The 7669-nt window shown below is 54.2% G+C and overlaps 1 long non-coding RNA gene across 1 annotated transcript; it reads left to right on the forward strand.

Moving 5' to 3' along the window:
* The first annotated feature begins 265 nt into the window (after positions 1-265).
* On the forward strand, positions 266-7270 carry LOC144955273 (uncharacterized). Its single transcript, XR_013641579.1, has 3 exons — positions 266-397; positions 5175-5224; positions 7164-7270. It is a non-coding gene; the product is annotated as an uncharacterized LOC144955273 (long non-coding RNA).
* The last annotated feature ends 399 nt before the right edge of the window (positions 7271-7669 follow it).

Consider the following 7669-nt stretch of genomic DNA (forward strand, 5'->3'; position numbering starts at 1 on the left):
GTGATGATGATGATGGTGATGATGATGATGGTGATGATGGTGATGGTGGTGATGGTGATGATGGTGCTGTGTTAATGATTTATATCGTGACAGCGTGTGACGTTAATGACGCTGATGATGGTGATTGTGCTAATGATGCCGTAATGATGATGATGGTGTGATGTTAATGGTGGTGATGATGGCTGTAGTTGTGGTGGCGGGGTGGGGGGTGAGTGGGGGGAGCGGTGCCGCGTCACTGCGGTAGCGCTCTCCCCCATCTCTCTCCCTCCCGTCATTAAGAGTCACGTGAGGGGAGAGAGCGCAGGAGGGAGAGACGCAGAGAGAGAGAGCGAGAGGAGAGAGGAGCGAGAGAGGAAGATGGCGCCCCAACGAGGACTGAAGGCGGTGGTGGGGGAGAGTGAGTGGCACTCCGTCTCACAGCTGCGGTGACTGCGCGAGCTGGAGTGTCTGTGCGTGTGTGTGTGTGCATCCTGGTGTGTGTGTGGGGTGATGTGTGTGTGAGATGGTGTGTGTGTGTGCATCCTGGTGTGTGAGGGATGATGTGTGTGTGAGAAGGTGTGTGTGTTTATGTGTGTGTGTGAGGGATGATGGTGTGTGTGTGGGGTGATGTGTGTGGGGTGATGTGTGTGTGCATCCTGATGTGTGTGTGTGTGTGCATCCTGGTGTGTGTGGGGTGATGGTGTGTGTGAGGGATGATGTGTGTGTGGGATGTGTGTGTGTGTGGGTTGATGTGTGTGTGTGTGTTGATGGTGTGTGTGTGGGTTGATGTGTGTGTGTGGGGTGATGTGTGTGTGAGGGATGATGTGTGTGTGGGATGTGTGTGTGTGTGGGATGATGTGTGTGTGTGGGATGATGTGATGGTGTGAGTGTGTATGATGTGTGTGTGTGTGTGGTTAATGTGTGTGTGTGTATGATGTGTGTGTGTGTGTGGGATGATGTGCGTGTGTGGGTTGATGTGTGTGTGTGTGGGATGATGTGCGTACATCTTGGTGTGTGGATGTGTGGCCTGGGGTGTGTGTATAGTGTGGGAGCGGTGGTGTAGTGGTTAGCGCGCTGCGTTACCAACCTGGCGACCCGGGTTCGATTCCCGCTCACGGCCAACACCAGTGGCGATTATCTTAACCAGCCCTGGGCCTCCCCTAGGTCGACTCAGCCTCAAATGAGTATCTGGTGCGATGTGTAAACATCGCTACTAGAGAGACAAAGGCGACCGGGGGTGGTGCTGGCCACCCACTCGCTAACAGCACTTGCTATAACAGTCTGTTCAGGCTAAACGGGGGATATTTGTCTTTGTGTATGTGTGTGTGTGATGGTGTGTGTGTGTGATGGTGTGTGTGTGTGATGGTGTGTGTGTGTGTGTGTGATGGTGTGTGTGTGTGATGGTGTGTGTGTGTGATGGTGTGTGTGTGTGATGGTGTGTGTGTGTGATGGTGTGTGTGTGTGATGGTGTGTGTGTGTGTGATGGTGTGTGTGTGTGTGATGGTGTGTGTGTGTGTGATGGTGTGTGTGTGTGTGATGGTGTGTGTGTGTGTGATGGTGTGTGTGTGTGTGATGGTGTGTGTGTGTGTGATGGTGTGTGTGTGTGTGTGATGGTGTGTGTGTGTGTGATGGTGTGTGTGTGTGTGATGGTGTGTGTGTGTGTGTGATGGTGTGTGTGTGTGTGATGGTGTGTGTGTGTGTGATGGTGTGTGTGTGTGTGATGGTGTGTGTGTGTGTGATGGTGTGTGTGTGTGTGATGGTGTGTGTGTGTGTGATGGTGTGTGTGTGTGTGATGGTGTGTGTGTGTGTGATGGTGTGTGTGTGTGTGATGGTGTGTGTGTGTGTGATGGTGTGTGTGTGTGTGATGGTGTGTGTGTGTGTGATGGTGTGTGTGTGTGTGATGGTGTGTGTGTGTGTGATGGTGTGTGTGTGTGTGATGGTGTGTGTGTGTGTGATGGTGTGTGTGTGTGTGATGGTGTGTGTGTGTGTGATGGTGTGTGTGTGTGTGATGGTGTGTGTGTGTGTGATGGTGTGTGTGTGTGTGATGGTGTGTGTGTGTGTGATGGTGTGTGTGTGTGTCTGCGTGTGTGGGTGATGGTGTGTGATGGTGGGTGATGGTGTGTGTGCCTGCGTGTGCGGAGCGGTGGTGCAGTGATTAACTCGCTCCGCTACGAACCGACGTCGATTGCCGTCCCACGTCCAATAAGAATGACGATTATCTGAAGCGGTGTTGGGCCTCCCCTATGTCGACTCGGTCTTAAATCAGTAGCTGGTGCTGTGCGTAAACATCGGCACCGGGGAGACAAAGGCGGCCGAGCGTGGTGCGGCCACCCACTCCCTCGTGTGCCGTTCCGGCCTTCATAGGTGCTACTCGCTAACAGCACTTGCCCCTACAGTGTGTTAAGGCTATAAAGGGGGATCTTTATCTTTGTGGGTGATGGATACGTGAGGAGTGATCAGCGCATTGCGCTCCGAACCCGGACCACCCGAGTTCGATTCCCGTTCACGGTCGAGCGGCGAATCGAACTCGGGTGGCGATTGTCTGGGCCTCCTCTAGGTCGACTCAGCCTCAACTGGTCAACCGGCGCGGTGCGTTGTAAACATCGTCACTGGGGAGACAAAGGCGGCCGGGCGTGATGCTGGCCACACCGCCCCCTCGTGTGCCACAGTGCCGAGGTGTGACGACTCGCTCCTCACGGCACTTTCCCCGCCAGCCTGTTGAGGCTACGCGGGGGATCTTTGTCTTTGTTGTGCTCGTGGACGTGCGCGCGCTCTCGGATGCATGCGCAGTGGGGGGGGGGGGGGCACAGGGACAAGGAGGGGGGGGGCGTCTTAGTCACCGTTATTGATATCATCATCACCACCATCATCATCACCATCATCACCATGATGGTGGTGATGATGATGGTGGTGATGATGGTGGTGGTGATGGTAGTGATGATGATGGTGGTGGTGATGATGATGGTGGTGATGGTGATGATGATGGTGGTGATGATGATGATGACGATGATGGTGGTGATGATGATGGTGGTGATGATGGTGATGGTGGTGATGGTGGTGATGGTGGTGATGATGGTGATGATGGTGATGATGGTGGTGATGGTGATGATGATGATGGTGATGATGATGGTGGTGATGGTGATGATGATGGTGGTGGTGATGATGGTGATGATGATGGTGGTGATGATGGTGACGATGATGGTGATGATGATGATGACGATGATGATGATGGTGATGATGATGGTGATGATGATGATGGTGATGATGATGGTGGTGATGATGATGGTGATGATGATGGCGATGATGATGGTGGTGATGATGGTGATGGTGATGATGATGGTGGTGATGGTGGTGATGATGGTGATGGTAATGATGGTGATGGTGGTGATGATGATGGCGATGATGATGATGGTGATGGTGGTGATGATGGTGATGGTGGTGACGATGATGATGGTGATGGTGGTGATGATGGTGATGATGGTGGTGATGGTGATGGTGGTGATGATGATGGTGATGGTGGTGATGATGGTGGTGATGGTGATGGTGGTGATGATGGTGATGATGGTGGTGATGGTGGTGATGGTGGTGATGATGATGGTGATGATGATGGTGATGGTGGTGATGGTGGTGATGGTGGTGATGGTGGTGATGATGATGATGGTGATGATGATGGTGGTGATGATGGTGGTGATGATGATGATGGTGGTGATGGTGGTGATGATGGTGGTGATGGTGGTGATGATGATGGTGATGATGATGGTGGTGATGATGGTGATGATGGTGGTGATGGTGGTGATGATGGTGATGATGATGGTGTCAGGGTGGAGGCGGTGACCCATCCAGCAGTGGATCCCTCACGGCTGGCGACGCCCCCGTGAGGGATCGTCCGTGACGGGTTCCCTTTCATGGCGGTGTTCTGCGCATGCGCAGTTGGCACGCGCTGGCACGGCAAAGGCAAAGATCCCCCGTATAGCCCGAACAAACATTTGGGGCAAGTGCTGTTGGCGACTGCAGCGCTAACCACTGCGCCACAGCCACCGACCCCCCCCCCCCAGACAAAGATCCCCCGTGTAGCCTTAACAGACTGTTGAGGCAAGTGCTGTTGGCGAGCACCCATGAAGGCCGGCACACGAGGGGGTGGGTGGCCAGGACCACGCCCGGCCGCCTTTGTCTCCCCCAGCGGTGATGTTTACGCATTGCACTATGTACTGATTTGAGGCTGAGTCGACCTAGGGGAGGCCCAGTATTGTTTCAGATAACTGTCACTGGTGTTGGCCGTGAGCGGGAATCGAAATCGGGTCGTCTGGGTTCGTAGCGCAGCGCGCTGACTGCTACACTACCGCTCCCCACACGTGACACACACACACGGTTCGTGGACACACACTCACGGTGTGACACACACACACACGGTGTGACACACACACACACGGTGTGACACACACACTCACGGTGTGACACACACACACACGGTGTGACACACACACACACGGTGTGACACACTCACGGTGTGACACACACTCACGGTGTGACACACACACACGGTGTGACACACACACACGGTGTGACACACACACTCACGGTGTGACACACACACTCACGGTGTGACACACACACACGGTGTGACACACACTCCCGGTGTGACACAAAGATCCCCCATTTAGCCTTAATAGACTGTAAGGGCAAGTGCTGTTAGCGAGAAGCACCTATGAAGGCCGGCACGGCACACGAGGGGGTGGGTGGCCAGCACCACGCCCGGCCGCCTTTGTCTCCCTAGTGACGATGTTTACACATCGCACCAAATACTAATTTAAGGCTGAGTCGACCTAGGGGAGGCCCGGGACCGGTTCAGATCATCGTCACTGGGTGTTAGCCGTGAGCGGGAATCGAACCCGGGTCGCCGTAGCGCAGTGACACAGACACAGTGACACAGACACAGTGACACAGACACAGTGACACAGACACAGTGACACAGACACAGAGACACAGACACAGAGACACAGACACAGTGACACAGACACAGTGACACAGACACAGAGACACAGACACAGTGACACAGACACAGTGACACAGACACAGTGACACAGACACAGTGACACAGACACAGAGACACAGACACAGTGACACAGACACAGTGACACAGACACAGTGACACAGACACAGTGACACAGACACGTGTGTACTCTATGTGTACGCAGAGATCATGACCGAGGTGATTAAGAAGGTGAAAAAGCGAGGAGAATGGAAGGCAAGTACCATCATCACAGCATCATCACCGCCATCATCACCACCATCATCACCGCCATCATCATCACATCATCACCACCATCATCATCACATCATCACCACCTCCATCACCACCATCATCATCACCACCATCACCACCATCATCATCACATCATCACCACCTCCACCTTCGGCTGGTTGGTGTCCACCCAAATCCCGGACCTCACTTCTGCCGATGCCAACTTACCAAGAGGCACGGCCACTCACGCCTCGCTGGCGAGGAGATGTTGACTCCCTCGCCTGGTACACAGGAGGTCGTGGGTTCAATCTCGACCCTGACTACGCCTGCTGCTTGCTGCTGCTGTGTATTCGCAGTCTGCGTGTCTCCCTCTCCCCGTGATCGCGTGGACGTGTGTCTCTCCGGGTCCTGTTTTCCCGCTCCACATTTAGAATCGACGTCAGCGTTCAGAGGAATTCGGCTGCTGCTAGAAATGTCCCCAGGACGATGATGATGGTGATGATGGTGATGATGGTGGTGATGGTGGTGATGACGGTGGTGGTGATGATGGTGATGATGGTAGTGGTGATGATGGTGGTGGTGATGACGATGGTGATGGTGTTGAAGATGGTAATGATGATGGTGATGATGATAGTGGTGATGATGGTGATGATGATGATGGTTATGATGGTGATGATGATGATGATGGTTATGATGGTGATGGTGGTGGTGATGATGGTAGTGGTGATGGTGGTGGTGATGATGATGATGGTGGTGATGATGGGGATGATGATGGTGGTGGTGAGCTGCCGCTTTATCGGCCTGTAATCTGATGGGCCAGGTCGCCACTGTTTAAAGAGCTACGCAGCTAAGCGGAGCCTGGCACCCGGCACGATACAAAACGACAATCGTCGTGGCTGGGACCTCCATGTGATTGCACTCACACATAAACACGTGTCTCTAAGAGCTCGCTTCATGCGCTAGTCATTTTGCTGGAGCGGTCACACCTGGTGGCGGATGCTTGTGTTGCTTCCGAAACGTCGTGATTTAATTTAGTTCTTTTATTTTTGTTTTATTTAGTTTTCACCTACGTGATTTTACCGAAAAAAAACAAAGAGTATGGATCCTTGCAGTCACGAAAACTTCAAATCTAGAGACAGGGATACTTACACTCGACGCTGCCACTGCTGTGCCCATCACCACCACCAACACCACCACGACCACCACCACGACCACCACCACCACGACCACCACCACCACGACCACCACCACCACCACCACAACCACAACCACCACCACCACAACCACCTCCTCTTCCGCCTTCGCCCACACAATGTCGGCAAGCCGGACAAGACGGGGGGGGTTGATGCGTCTCCTCAACTCGCCCCATCTTGGCTCGGCGACCTCTCCCGTTCCCCTTTTCTCATCCCCCAATTCCATCCAGCCTCTCCCCCCGGCACCAATTCTCTCGGCTCGTCGTCCATTGCCCCTCCCGGCACCCCCCCCCCCCACACCTTCTGTCCTTCTTTAACAATCTTAAATTCATTCTTTACTCATCCCAACCCATTCCTTCCTCTGGGTGACCTTAATCTTAATCTCAGCACCCTCCTCTATCCTCTCGCCAATTCACTCCATCTCCACCTTCCTTCTTACCCCCCCCCCCCCAGCTCATTCCCTCCGGTAATATTCCCGACCGCCAGTCGCCCCCTCGCCCCCCTCCGCCATTGCGATCACTTCTCCACCATCCCTGCCTCCCTCCACTCCCATCCAGAGCCTCCCTCTCAACAACGTCCCTCGTCTCGGGCGACTCCTTCTCATCTCAGCTCCCCTTCAGCACCCGACTTGCCCTCTCCTCCAGTGCACTTGACCCCCCCCTGCCCCCCCCCTGCCCCCCCCCCCCCCCCCCGCCGTCTGCGCTGTTGAACGCGGAATGCCCCCCCCCCCCGCCCGCCCCGTGCCACAGGTGCTCGTGGTCGACCACCTGAGCATGCGCATGCTGTCTGCCTGCTGCCGCATGACGGACATCATGAGCGAGGGCATCACGAGTGAGTGTCGAGGGTCTGGGGCACGTGCTGAGTGACAGGGGCCCCTCCATACAAACATACAGCACGCACCTAGTCACACACGCACACACACACGTGACTCACTCGCGTAGTAGAGTGATTGTAATTTTTCATTTGCTACACGGCCAGATAATACGACAAAATCGCTAACCTTAAACGCCCGGTCGATCATAAAAGTCGAAGGCGGTATAGTACTGTAGTAATAGAGCCAGTGCAGAATCACTGAACGGAAATTGATTGCTTGAGATCATTTAGCGCGGGGCCCTTGAAAGTGCGGGGCCCGTAGCTACTTGTGCAGCTACTACTTGTGTTGAGTCTATGGGCAGTGTTGAGTCTATGGGTAGTGTTGAATCTATGGGCAGTGTTGAGTCTATGGGCAGTGTTGAGTCTATGGGCAGTGTTGAGT

Source organism: Lampetra fluviatilis, unplaced genomic scaffold, assembly GCF_964198595.1.
Source record: "Lampetra fluviatilis unplaced genomic scaffold, kcLamFluv1.1 SCAFFOLD_1496, whole genome shotgun sequence".
Lineage (NCBI taxonomy): Eukaryota > Metazoa > Chordata > Hyperoartia > Petromyzontiformes > Petromyzontidae > Lampetra > Lampetra fluviatilis.